Source organism: Equus asinus, chromosome 24, assembly GCF_041296235.1.
Source record: "Equus asinus isolate D_3611 breed Donkey chromosome 24, EquAss-T2T_v2, whole genome shotgun sequence".
Lineage (NCBI taxonomy): Eukaryota > Metazoa > Chordata > Mammalia > Perissodactyla > Equidae > Equus > Equus asinus.
Window position 1 is genome coordinate 63,509,966 of NC_091813.1, and position 14,944 is coordinate 63,524,909.

At 41.5% G+C, this 14,944-nt stretch overlaps 1 long non-coding RNA gene across 1 annotated transcript in view; it reads left to right on the forward strand.

The window, feature by feature from the left end:
* Positions 1–8,683, forward strand: part of LOC139041849 (uncharacterized) — a 37,726-nt gene extending 29,043 nt beyond the window's left edge. The window contains exons 4-5 of the long non-coding RNA XR_011497865.1: positions 7,727–7,867; positions 8,272–8,683. This is a non-coding gene — a long non-coding RNA (uncharacterized lncRNA). The remainder of the gene's footprint in view (positions 1–7,726; positions 7,868–8,271) is intronic.
* Positions 8,684–14,944: the final 6,261 nt, after the last annotated feature.

Genomic DNA, 14,944 nt, shown 5'->3' on the forward strand with positions numbered 1-14,944 from the left:
GGTGTCGTAGGTTGAATAACGGCCACCCAAGGATATCAAGTCATAATGCGTAGAACTTGTAAATGATGTCTTATTTGGAGAAACGGTCTTTGAATCTGCAATTAAATCTTAAGATGTAATTAAATTAAGGATTTTGAAATAAGGAGATTATCTCGGATTATCTGGTAGGGCCCTAAATGCCCTCATAAGTGTCCTTATAAGAGAGAGAGGCAAAGACAGATACAGAGAAGGCCATGTGAAGATGGAGAAGCTACTAGAAGCAGTAAGAGGAAAGGACTGGAGTCCTCACTGGAGCCTCCGGAGCAAGGGCGGCCATGCTGACACTTGATTTGGACTTCTGCACTCCAGAACTGAGAGGACACATTTGTTGTTTTAGGTCACCGAGTGTAGGGTAATTTGTTACAGCAGCCACAGGAAACTCGTACAAATGGCAAGGCCAAGGGCATTCAACAAATGTGCTGTTAGGATTATCCATGATGTCCCTCTTCCTTTCTTTCCCTGCTTGGTTACCTGCTGTCACCTCTCTGTTCCTCTTACCCTTCCTTGCTCCCTTCTTCTCTTCTTGCAGTCTTTCATTTTTATCCTCTTTCTTGCCATCTTCCTGTCTTCCCTGCACACACACACGTATACACACACACAAATTTAAGAATAAACTATATAGAGAAAACAAACAATAAAAGCAAGAAAAATGCCATATAGTGTTAAGTGCTTCTGTGAATAATTTAACTAGGAATCTAAATTATTGGGTGATCTGGCATGGCCTGCTGATAAAGTTAAATTTGAACAGAAGTCTAAACAGTAAAAAAAGGTCCAACCAAAAGATGATTGGCATTGGGGGTTGAGGGGAACGTTCCAGGTAGAATGAACAGAGGATGCAGGTTTTAGGATGGGAGCAAATTAGACCATTTGAGACTCTGCAAATCCCCCAGAGTGGCTGCAGGACCATGGTAACCATTATTTTAACTTGTGTCTGTCACAGAGGAGGACAAGATGGTGACTCGTTCAGGCTCCTTTGCTCCCCTCTCCATCCACTCCTAGCACAGTGATGGGCACGTAGTTCTGTGGTTAAGAATGTAGAATCTAGGTCTGGACTGCATTTAATTCCTAGGTACTGTCTGCGTAGACTTTGGGCAAATTTCTAACTCTCAGAACCCATTTATAAAATAGAGAAAATAATAATAATATCAACAGCATAACATGCCTGGGAGAATTAAATTCATTAAAGCATGTAACACTCTTAAGCACAGTTCATGGCATATAGTATACAACTCAATAAAGAATTGTTTTTGTGATTATGGCAGGTTCTCAGAAAGTGCAAGGTGAATGAAGGGATGCACTCCTATCACTGAAATTAGAAGGAATCTCCTAAAGCTCAGAGCTAGAAAGATAGGTAAGGAAGAGGCCAGTCAGGAACCTTGGGCATGGGCTGGATCTGAGTTTATGAGCTGCAAGAGCAGCTCTTCTCTTCTCCTTTGTATTCAGCTCTCTGTTTTATCCATCCTAAGATCCTGGAACCTTCATAAGTTCTTGTAGAAGTTGAACTCCCATCTCCTGTATGGGATAAGGAGTTAAGGGGAGGCAATAATCTTGCTTGGAATGGAGCCAGAGTGTAAACACAAGGGACCTGTTTCTGGGAGAACATTCACTGGGGACATCTCACTCAGGCTGGGGGCCCTACGATCCATCAGTTGACAAAAGATGCTGAAGAAATTCAGATCTTGTTGCCCACCACACATCATGCAAAATCACGGGAGTACAGGTTGGGCCAGTCTCCTACAAGTGGTCTGAGTCTATACTGAAGGCCATGATGGAACATGGACACAGTTCTGTCAGGGCTGCTCCTAGAGGGGTGGATCCAGGTCTGTGGGCCCAAGCATATATAATTGGCAATCTCTCTTTAAGAAGATGAATGCAAAATTACAAGTTCAAAAATAAATGCAAAGCTGAATTTTTAAAACAATTTAAAATTCTTTTAAAAGAATTCTAGAATTTCTTTAGTATGCTTTTTTGGTAAAGAAACTATCGCAAAATACAAAATTTTTAAAGCTGATAAACAGCACAGTCATAACAAAATCAAGAAAAAGAATATATCTTCATAACTATCTGACAAATTCTAAACATAATTTCCTACATTTTCTTTGATCATCTCTTTGTAAGACAATGATTTTGTAACATCATTTTTGTAGAGAAAACAGAAAAATATTTCAGTCTTTCCTCTAGAATAATAGATGACTGAAATTCAATTTTTATTACTGACACTTTAAAAAAGCTTCCACAGGCTAGTTTCTGGTTCTGTACATTTCAAACTTTGTTTTCCCTCCTCTTTCTACAGCTTTCTGGGACTGAGAGTCATAGGTCACACTCAAAATGGGATTACAGTCCCTACCTTGAATCTTTGTGTTTCCATCGTGATGAGTCAAAACACTAGGGGGCAGTATTCCTGGGAGCTCTTCCCATTCTAGGACAGCTAGTAAGAATGTAACTACAACTCGAAGTGACTGTGAACCACATAAATGTATCCCACTTATTCATAACCAAATGTAACTCTGTCTCAATTTCCCATTAGTTGCACCTTCAGAATTCCAGTGACCACCCCACTGCCAAGAGGGGAGTGATGGAGGGGATGTCAGGGTGGAAAGAGATAGTGGTCTTGAGCAATTGTAGATAAAATAGCTTAACTGTGCAAATGTTGCAAAACAGAGGACCAATTGAATACATTGCTGAGGCATCCCTCAGGACCTTGGAAAGGGCTAGTGGAAGTGAGAGGTGCTCTAGTTTGAGCTTCATTAGCTTCCCAGTGAATCCATCTCTGCACACATACAACCTCATTTCTTCTAATGCAATGAAGAAATACTTCACTGACAAAGCTTATAAAACAAGATCCAAGACAGACTCCTTCATATAGAATTCTGCTCTCCAGTTGATGGTGACATAAGGACCGCCAATTCGTATTTCAAGCCATTATTTTCCCCCATTAACAGTAGATTCTAAAGGACTGTGACTTTTAACTGATATTCTCATCTGCTTTAGCTTTGAATAAAGGAGATAAAGTTAGTGAATCTGCCGCTCTGCACCTTCCACCTTCCCCTTCTCCCCTAAATTGTTTTCTTGGATCTAAAAGCACCCCTGTGTGAAGCAGACAATAGTATCATTGGGAGCATTTCAAAAGGGAAGCATTTGCACCAAAATGCTTCGTACGTACACTAATGACATGTCTGTCATCACACTATTTTCATCTAAAGGTTTCAGAACACTTGGAACATGGATTATGAAATGACGTTTAGGTTGAAAAAATATGCCGTTTTAAAGGACATTTTACATTTCTGAGACACCCGGCTGATAAAAACTAAGGGAAGAAAAGCCGAGTGCCAATCTGAGACACAGCTGCAGGGTGTAAGCAATCCATCTTTTTGTTTTGCTCCTCATGTTGCTCTGCTTTTTTCCTTCTTGCTGTCTGAAAGCATGAATGAAATAACAATATGAAAACCGCATTCTTTTATCCTTGAATCTGACAAGATGGCAAAGCCATAATATTGCTAAAATGCTTAATTAGTCATGCAAAACTCATAAGAAATTTTAATGACTTTCAAAAATATTTCAATGAAACTGGAAAACAATTTAAATTTGCATATAATGCTCAATAAATATTTGTTGATTTATATTCTAAAAGCAAAACTGCTAATGCACTTTTGGAGGGGTTTTTTTTTTTTTGCAGTAATTTTTCAAAGTGAGGTTGAATATAGTAACAAATGTGAAGGAAACATTCTCTATTTTGGCTGTTTTGAAATTAACAGTATCTTAAAAAGTATCTTGATTTAACAATACTTAGTGATGTAACCACAGGACCAGGAACAGATTTTGCACCCCCAAATTTGCCTCTGACATAAGGATTATTTTGAGCTGATGATTGTTAAGAAGCAGCGGACACAGGAAAAGCTCTGAAAACCTAGGAGAAATTACCCTTTTTGTAAGGGAAATTTCCATTTATAAAAGAAATCTCCATTTGTAAGGGTGTATCCCTCTGTGCCAGGAAGAGAGGGATGACCCCAAATCTCTAGAAACTCTTATCAATGGAGAAGGTAATGACTTAAATCTGCATGACAACTTTACCCTTGTTTATTATACTTTTCCTAGTAATATCCCATAACTGACCCTCATCTTAACAACTGAATGTTAAAGCTGGTTTTTTGGGAGCAGCAAAGCCAGCCAGGAGCATTCACAGAAGAAAAAATGTTGACCTGCCAATCAAAACTCATCCTGCCAGCCCTTTCAGACCAGCTGGCTCTCCCTAACCCCTTAAACTTTACCCCACACCTTGGATGGGCAAGACAGATTTGAGAGCTTGGCCTCCTGTCTCCTTGCCGGTTGACCTCACAATAAAGCCTTTTCTTTTCTCAAAAGCTGGTGTGCCACGGTGTCAGCTTCTGTGTGCATCAGGTGGCGAGCCCTTGCTCAGTAATAGTGGTATGCAAAGTGATTCATTGTATCCCCTTATAAGTTTGAAATCTATTATTGATGAGGATTTTTAGGCTGCTTAATTTTAAAACGGTTTATGACGAGGATTTTTAGGGTGGTTAATTTTAAAACTGCAGATGAGAACCAGGCTCCGAGGAGTGGAATTTGCTTGCCCTTTGATCAGAGACAGTTGCATTTGTGAAGGAAATCTCCATGCCTCCCTCTCTGCGCCAGGAGGAAGGGGGGATGGCCTTATCTCTGGAAACTCTTAATGGGGAAGGCAAGAACTTAAGTTGTTTACTGTCTGGCAACCTCATGTAACTGACCCCCCACCCCAAAATCCTCCTTTGTCTTTAGCTGAAGATAATATTTGAGCGGTGACTTCTGCCATTTACTCAATCCGGTTTGATTCTTATCTAAAAGTTGTGGGACGCCCAATGGCCGGACCCTACCGGCACTGGTACCATTTTAACTGTTTTTCTTTGTCTCGTAAAGAGATAACTCACATACCTATGCCTTAAATTTAGCTCTAACCCTCAACTTGGGGCAGCAGAAGCTCTGACTGCCCATGGGTCCTGTCCCCATGCTATTCTATACTATTCTCTAAATAAAAGAGCACTACTGCCAGATCTTGAGAGTCTAAGAAATCTTTCTTTTGACTCCTCGGCTCACCGACCCCGCATCATTATGACTAAAATTTTAAGAGATTGAACTTTTAAGATGATCAATCTATAATTGACTCTAATTCATGAATTTCTTGTCGTTGCATTTTTCAAACAAATATTGAATCAATATATGATAACCCATATTAAAATATGAAATGAATAAAAAGTCATGAAGAATATAAAAAAAAATGTGTCCAGGAACTCTGAATGGGGAAAGCAAACAAAATGTTACCGTTAAATAGAATTGGTTAAGTGAAAGGCATAAAACAAGAACTGCAGAGAAATGACATTCCGTTTTTTTTCAGACGGGGGGACTGTCTTTATGGTAGTTGCCATTTTCCTTTCGGTAACTGGGTCTTTCTTGAGCCTCTACTTTTTTAGCCATTAGTGCTTATGCCCTTCTACACACTTGACTTACACTCTTTTATTTACTATAGGTGAAATAATTCCTTTATTAGAAATCATTGTGAAAAATCACAAAAAGTCACAGAGATTTCATGGAAATGGGGCATCTTGGCTTAATTGTTTGACTTTCAGTGTTAATTTAATGTGCATTCTTAGTTAAGTCATATAATTACTCAGTATTCAGCTTTCGCATCTGTGAAATTAATAATAGCACAGCTCAGTCCTGGATGACGATAATGATGATGAACTTCAGAATAAAATGCAAACTCCGTACAACAGGTAAGACTGTCCTCTTACCTGTTGTGCAGAAATTGAAATTAGAATGTCTAGGCATCAGTATTTTTTAAAAAGCTCCCCAATTTGCTTCAAAATACTAACAAAATATAGAGAAGAGTGTGGGATTGTGTGAAGGTTTAGATGAAACAAGGTTAGCCATGCCTCATAATTGTTGAAACTGGGTGATGAGTACGTGGGAGTTCATTAGACTGTTCAGTCTACTTCTGTAAAAGTTTGAAACTTTTCATAATTAAATGTTTTTTAGAAAAGCTCTCCAGGTGATTTTAATGTGCAATCAGAATCTGCTTCCTGGGGATCCCAACCTGTAATAGGAAATATGAAACTAGAATCCTTACTGTTCTTTCTTTTTAATCTCTTTATTAACTAATTAATGACCTAATTAATTAACTAAACAAATGCTTATAAACGTTCATTCTAGGATGTGTAGGGGAGGAAGACATTTCCAGTACCCACTCTAGGTCCTTCTGGCCAGACAACAAATTAAATTCACACGAGACAGAATAACAGGAGAAAAATCAAACAAAGCTTTATAACATGTATACATGGGAGAGACTCAGGCAAACTGAGCAACTTGCCAAAATGGCAGAGTTTCTCATCTTAAATACCATCCTCAGCTAAAGGCAAAGGAGGATGTTGGGGGTCAGGGGGTCAGTTATGGGAGGTTACCAGAAAAGTACAGTAAACAAGGTTATTATGCAGATTTAAGTCCTTGCCTTCTGCATTGATAAGGGTTTCTAGAGATAAGGTCATCTCCCCTTCTTCCTGGTACAGAGAGGGAGATACCTTTACATGTGGAGATTTCCTTTACAAATGTAAATGTCTCTTAACAAAGGGTAACTTCTACTTTTCAGAGTTACTCTCATGTCTGCAGTTTTTCAAAAAAGTAAGCATCCCAAAATAATCCTAATGCCAAAGAGGCGGATCTTGGGGTGGCCAATTCCAATCCCCCAGAGCTGGAATAGTCCTAGATCCATGGCAGGCTCTGGAGTTCCCTAAGGGGCTGACAGTATAGTGGATGAGATATACCTGCAAACAAATAAGCTGTGGGTCCTATGGGGGATGACATGTTTAGGGAAGAGTAGGGCATAAAGGAAGTGTGTGTGTGTGTGTGTGTGTGTGTGTGTGTGTATGTGGTGTGTGTGGGTGTGTGTGTGGGGGGGTGTGAGGATGTGTGTGTGTACGTATGTGATGTGTGAGTGTGTGTGTGTGTGTGTGTGTGTGTGTATGGTCTGTGTGTGGTGTGTGGTGGGAGAGGTCAGTTGTGTCTCGGGGAAGCACCAGGAACTGCTTTATGGAAAAGTGACTCTGAAGGTGAGTTTGGTGAAATCCTACCCACCCTTTAAGATCCAGCTCAAATTCTGCTTCCTGCATCCTTCGTTTCTGTTACCAGACAAGTATAGTCTCTATTTCCACTCTGCATTGCAACCCTTTGTTTCTACATTTATTCCAATTACATTAGGCCGTGAGTTATTATATTGTAAGTTCTTTTTTTGAAACATATGTAACTATTCATTAAACAATCTGAACTTGGTAACTCAGTGTTGGAAGCTGAGACAGTGGAGGGCTCACCTCATAAGCTTCCTGACTCTCAGGATCTCTTCGTTGCCTGATGTCCAGTGTCTTGAAAATTGTCATTTCCTATATTTTGTCTGTTTTTTTGTGGGGGTTGTTTCATACTGGAGGATAAATTTGGTCTCTATTATTCCATATTGGTCAGAAGCAGAAGTCCCACTAAACATTTTGTTCACACAGTCCGATCCCCCCAAAACTGAACCTACATCCCCATCATATTTATATTTATTTGTAAATTTTATACACATATACTTGGGAATATGCAGAGTAAATATTAATCATATTTCTTACTATCGCTATTAGTAACAGTAAAACTTAATTTCTTTCTTCAGTTTTAGATTAGAACATCGACACTCTTAGAAGTTAAAATATTTTCTTCTGGCGCTCCATTGCATCATCCACATACTCCACAGGTCCAGGTCTGAAGGACCAGGAAGTCCAGTTCTGTGAACTTTCAAAATCCAATGAAAAAGGTACCCAAGATACTCGGTGTGGGTGATATTATATACTTTAGTTCTGAAATAAGACACTCAGAAGGAAGAGACTAGCACACCTTGGCTGATACCAACTACGTGGGAGGTTCTGTAAAAATAGTTCTTTAAAAATAGAGTCCAAAAAAAGTACATTCCTTGATCCTGTTTGGCAAAATTCCCATTGTCTTTTCCCTTTCCCTTGGTCAGGCCTTATTTACATGTCAAAATGGTCCATAAATCTTCAACGCATTCTCAGCACTATGTGAGGTAATGTGGGGGGATGCTGAAGGTCTTCTAAGACAAACGCCCATCTTGAGTTCAGCCATATTGGCTTTCTCGCCTGTGTCAAGGGTGAGATGCGCCGTGGGTGGGCCTTCAGCACTTGCACATTCTTCTGTTCCCAGGGTCGGGCTCATTCAGTTTTCTGCTCCATGTTGGCTCCGTGTAGGCCCATCCTCTTCCAAGTTCCTCCGCCGTGACTAGAGATGGCTGCATTCTGCCGAGGAAACCAGCAGGGGTGTGGGCAGCCAGCTGCAGATCTCAGGCATCAGCACCCACTCAGGAACAGCCCAACGGAAGAGATGCACAGCGCAAGGCCTGGTGTTGGGGGGGGCGGGGGGGGGGGGGGGTGGGTGCACAGAGCTCCCTGCCGTCTCAGCCGCTCTCCCCCAGTCTCCACGAATTCACCCGCCTGGGAGCTCCTACTTAGTTCTTTGGGATGAAGAATTGTTTTATCTATCTTTGCGTCTTTCAAACTCTTCTAGAAAAGCGACCTGAACATTATAAGAACTCAATAAAAGTATGCCGAATTAAATGAAATAGATTCTCCTTATACTGTATTGCTCTATTAAACTTTGTCGTATCATTTGAAGTTTGAGTTTATCCATGCGCCTTAATTGGCAATCAATATTAATTTAGGAAAGAGTACTGGTTTAAAAGAAAAATACGTCAAGTTGGAAAGAGAACCTTTTTTTTGTTGGTCAAAAATGGACACTGCTCTTTTCAAAGAGAGCTATAAATAAACACCCTAATTTTCCTGTTCCCTGAGAGAGGCGCACTAGCCAGCCAGGCGCGGCCTTGAATGTTAATTTTGTTCTATTGAAAGCACCTGGGATTCAAAGGCTTTCCTTCCCTGGCTGGCACAAGAGCTGTTTTATCTGCTGCCTAGACTTTGGAATGACCCAATTCTGTCACTTTTGTGAGAACAAATAATTAAAAGAAAGTTGGTTGACAGAGATAAAAAGTACAGAAAAAGAAAAAAGCGAAGTGCAGGAAAAATATCAACGAGCGGCTTTCTGGGCACTTGGTTAGTTTGGAATGAGGTCCTATTCTTTTGCTTTAAACTTGATAAATTCAAGGCTGTTCCTAATGCTTGGTATGAAAGTTCTGGCATCGCCAGTGAAGGGCCTGCGGGCTCACACCAGGGGGCACGTTAGTAAACCTACTGATCAGGCTTCGAGGGACACAGGGAGCGAAGAGGCTCCGCCCACCTATTGGCGACTGACCAACGCTTCAGCCCACTGCGCCCTTAACGCACAAACCTAATCTCCTGCAGCCAATGCACCGAAGCAAGCAATTTTAGAAATGAACTTACCGTGAGAAATTCCTGAATAAGTGTTTCTGCTATCCATAACAGGACTTTTGCTTTTTATTTTTTCCAACTCCAATGAGCACAGAACAAGGACATGATGGGCCAGCGTTGCAAATAAGTACAATTTACTGCATAAAAATGGTTTTTGAACACTAGAAAACTTGTATTTTGACAAAAATCATGAGATATCACAAACAACAACAGGCATTTAAAAAAAATATTTCTGTCAGCTTTTTGGTGACTAATACTCCCGCCAAGAGCTACTAGAAACACTGGATAAAATATTTCAGAATATTTATTTGAAAGCCTCAGAGACCTACCGAGGCAGCTATGGCTTAGGGGGCCAAATTCCAGAGAGAAGAAAAGCGCAATCATGTGAGCCGAACATGAGGCTTCACCTCTTACACTGTTTGCCAGTCATGAGCAGCACTGGGAAGCTGTGAAACTGAGATTCAGTCTTAGGAGACTGAAGTTAAAAAATATTGGATTCAGAATCCACCAAGGAGGACAAACGCTAGCTTTCAGTTGGGACCTTAAAGCTGCTATACACTGGGAGCAGGAGGAACTAGAGAGGGAGAAGCCTTGACAGTGACTGAAGCTCAGGTCTGAGATAGTTCAATCCACAATTAGATTAAGGTCAGCTGTCCTCCTAATCGTTTAACAGAAGGAAAAGCACTGAGAACCTTAAATTTTATTTAGATTTTCCTTTTCATACCCAATATCTGACATTCAGTAAGAAATTATCAGGCATAACAGGTAATAAGATGAAAGGACTAAATACCAAGAGAAAAAACAGAAAATATAAACTGACCCATAGAAGGTCTAGATTTTGGAGTCCTCAGACACAGAATTTAAAATATCTGTGATTAATAAGTTCAGGAAATTTCAGTAGAGGACTAGAAGCCTATATTACAAAATCAAAAGGAAATTGTGAAACTGAAAATTTTAGTAACTGAAATTAAGAATTCAATATATAGATTAATACTATATTAGCCAGGCTGAAGGGGATAGCGCCTACCTGTGGGGAATAGGGAGGGGTAGTGATGTGGGGTAGAGAGGGTCTTCTGGGATTCCAGTGATATTCTCTTCCTTTTATCTGGTTCCATGGGTGTATTCACTTTATAATAACCCATCAAGTTATAGACACGTGATTTGTGCTCTGTTACGTATGTGTGTTAACTGGTGAGACTTTTTTATTAAAGCACATGAAATACCCCCACACAGACTCTGAAATTCTTGGAGGGACGGGGTGCTTCAGGAAGTGAAACTGTTGTAGGTGGGGCAAACACCAAGCAAAAATGGATAACATTTTCGGGAGAAAAACGGTAGACTTTTAAAGGACTTCCTCTGAACTTACTTGCTAGACTAACTGGCATTTCCCACGCCCTCTGTTCAACCTTCTGATGGATGCCCACGGAATGTGGAACACTCAGCTAGGACGTTCACATGCTTTTTCCATTTGTTAGGCTGTGGGATTACAAGAGCCAGTTGTGTTTACTACTAAACCTGAATAAAAATGGTTTTTGAACACTAGAAAACTTGTATTTTGACAAAAATCATGAGATATCAAAAACAACAGCAGGCATTTAAAAAAAATATTTCTGTCAGCTTTTTGGTGACTAAACCTGAAACTAAGCCTCTTGTACTTGTTCCTTTCATGACAAGATTTAATTAAATATTATATAAACCGACGACATTTGAGTGCAAAAAAACCCTGTTTCTGTGAAAAGTGTACTGCTTCCTCAATAAAGGTGAGTCAGTAGAAAAGAAAAATAAACAGACTGCGCAGTGAATAAGGTCATTCATTGATGAATGAAGGTTATTGAGGAATGACCTTTTGTGTGCACACACCATTAATGTATTATCCATTGAGAAGGAGGTGTGTACCCACATGGACATTCAAACATGTGCGTAATAAAGATAACCTAATAATTCCTACTTCACAGACTCGTTCTGAGAACCAAATTAGGTGATATATCTAAACGACTTAGAAAACATAGGCTAAATGGCAACTATTATTATTAGTCATTAATATAGAAAAGCCAGATTTTGGATTTGAGTCCTTGAACAGAAATAGCTGCATTTCATGAGGATTCTTTTTTAAAGTTCTACTGTGTTACGAAATAATTTGCTGACTTAGGTGAAAACTTGTATCCTCCTAAAAATGGTCTTACTCTGGCAACACTGAAACCAAGTGGGCCCCTATTAGTAATTGGAAATGTATGCAAATCATATGGATTAATAATATTTAAGCACATTTTTCTTTGCTGGACAGGGACAATCATAGAACATTAAAAGAGATTGTTACATTTGATCACTGAAAAAAACCATAAACTGAACGAGAAAATTGCATGGGTTAAATCAAAATTAACTCATTTATTTCCCACTGTCCCTATAAATTCTATGGTTTGCAACTTCTCGTGCGTGACAGAAATTTAGGGTAAGCCCCCTTGATCTTAAAGAGGATCACAGACTTCTCTGATCACATTCAAGTAATAAAAACAATCCCAATTCAGTAATAGTAATATGCAGTGCCTGAACTCCTTTCGAGGTTCAGCCTCTCTCTCTTCCCAGATCAGGCCGCTGCATGGCTGGCTACCAACAGTGGGAGAGGGAGCAGGATTGGCTGTTCCACTCTTTCCCTGGCTGGCCTGCTACCTCACCTCCTTCCTGCTACCTCCATTTCTTTCCCCTCCAGGATCGGAGCTGTGTGAAAGAAAGGGAGAAACGGAAAGGAAAAGCCTTTCTTAACAGCATGGGCTTTCCCTGGGCTTGGGATGTATTTGAAGCTGTCTCTCTCTCCTAGGGCCATCTTTCCCCATCTCGGGGAAGTCACAGCTACCATCCCTGTTGTGGGACATTGTATGTCCTCTGGCTGCTCACCTGTGGTTTCTTTTTTAGCCTCTGGGCATACAGTGGTTGGTCCTCCTGTTGGGGTCATTTGTCCTGCCTTGGATAGGCTCTCTCTTGTGGCCCACATGCAAGGACACACTCATGCAACCATTTCCCCCACCAGCCTGTGAACACAGGTGACCCCCAGTGCAGCAGCCTCTGTTTGCTCCAGCATCAGAGCAGCTGACCAGCCTGCCGCTGCCCCCTGCATGCGTCTGGACACTAGAGCCTGGGTGCACTCAGTGTGCAGGGGACACTCATCAAACTCCCCAGTTTCCCAGGCTTGAGGTGGGGAGAGGTGCTTACCTCTTTAGGGCTGTGTCATCCAGCACATTAACCATCAGACCCCCGACCTTTCCATCTCTAACTCTTCCTGCCTCTCCAACCTCTAGTTTGGAGGTGGGAGGTATTTTCACAAATTCCTTCTGAAATCTTGCATAGTGGTTTCACAACTTACTTTGCACTGTGGCATCTGTTGTCTTGGATCTTCAACCCAAATGAGACATAAGTAATTCTCTCCCCTTAAGTGATTTTTTACACAACTGGAATGGCAACGAAAGCCTACCAAATTCATTGATTTCTGTCTAAATGTGTAAGTGCTTACTTACTAAGTATCTGTGGAATGCCGAGTAAGTGTGCTAATACAAGTTTCCTATTTGTAGACGTCATTTGACTAAATGGCCATCATGGGAGATGGGGAACGTTTCCTCTGAGACCTTTTGAACTGAATTAAGTTGTCATGTTAGAATGGGTTTGGGCTGCCTTCCCTGAGATCAATGGTAGGGACCAAGGCCTGTGGCAGCCTTTTCCTCATCCAGGATTCTAGAACCAACAGTGCTAAACTTGTGAAAAACGTCTGAGCTTCATGTTCCAGAGGTAACTCCCTTTATCTTACTCGCTCCTGAATTCCGTGATTCGTTCATGTAGGGCATTTTAGACTCTGAGAAAATGGATTCAAAGCCTCACTCACCGTGTTCGTTCTGGCTCCCAGCTGCTAAATAACCCTCCAATCAGTCTGTAAAAGGGAAGTTTCACTTAATAATCAGGCTTCTTCAGACCCCTGCTGGAAAGAAATCAGGTGCTCCTTGGAAGGGTTCCGAGGGCAGCATCCGGGGGCGGGTGCTACGTCTGGTCCAGGCGAGGCAGACACAGTCTTGGGAACTGGAGTGGTAGGTAACCGCTGTCTCCACAGAGGGAGGAGATGAGCTGCAGGGCCAGGAGGAGTAATTACCAGCAAACAACTCTCATGCTGGGGAGACAGAGGCTGCTTCCCTGCCCTGCCACACTGAGAATGGATCCGAAGTCCTTCTTGTGCCTGAAAGTCCGTATCACCATCACCTCTGACCCCTTCTCCGCTTTGGCCACTCCAGCCACACTCATCTTCTTCATGCGACTCAAACAAAGCAGCTCCTATTTGCCTCGGCCTTGTCACTTGCTGTTCTCTCTGCCTGGAAATGGCTTCCCCCAGATCTGCACATGGCTCACTCTCCTTTCTTTCAGGGCTCTGCTCTAGTACCATTTCTGCAAAGAGGCCTTCTCTGACGGTCCTACTTAAAATAGCTCACAGCTCCCCACACCAGTCACCCTATTCCCTTATCCTGATGTATTTCAGGGCACCTGCCCTACCTCGTGTATTAATTCTTATCTGTCTATTTGCTTATTTTCTGGGTCCCCCACTTCAGAGTGCGCCTCAGAAGGGCAGGGACTTTATCCACAGCTGTTCCCCAGCACCTCGAAGGCTTCGTAGGGGATCCATAAATGTTTCTTGAATTATTGGGTATTGTCCTATTTGCTTTTCATTTTTGTTTGTATGAGATGATGTATCTCATCTGCACAGAAGTCTGATAGTGTGACTTACAAGCTAAACTGGGAAAGTCTTACAACCCGAACTTGGACCATCAGAACTGACACTCCAAAAATTGAGCCTCTGACTTTCTTCAAAACCACACAAGAAGATGACCACGTATTAGTTTCCTCCGGCTCCCACAACAAATTGCCGCAATCTAGATGGCTTAAACAATAGAAATTTATCCCCTCACAGTTTTGGAGGCTAGAAGTCCAAAGTCAAGGTGTTGGCAGGGCCACACTCTTTCTGGGGCTCTAGGGGGCATCCCTCCTTTGCTTTTTCCAGCTTCTGGTGGCTGGTGGCATTCCTTGACTCCAGTCTCTGCCTCCATCTTCACGTCACCTTCTCTGTGTCTGCATGTCTCTCCTGTAAGGACACTTGTCCTTGAATTTAGGGCCCACCTGGATAAACCAGGATGATCACCTCATCTCAGAACCCTGAATTTAATTACTTCTGCAAAGACTCTTTTTCCAATGAGGTAACATTCCAAGTTCTGGGGAGTAAGCCGTGGACCCATCTTTTTAGGGGTGCACTACAGACAATGGAGCTAAAATTTGAGCTCAGTGTTTCTGACTCATAGTTAAACTTACGAAGCCTGCGATTTCCATTTAGATGTCAACATTTCAAAAACCTACCTTCAAAAGGAAATATAAAGTGCCTTAATATAAAACACTTGGCACAAATATATTTTGATATTTAACCAACGGGGAACAAACTTAAACTGACCTTCCCCAGCACACACTGAACG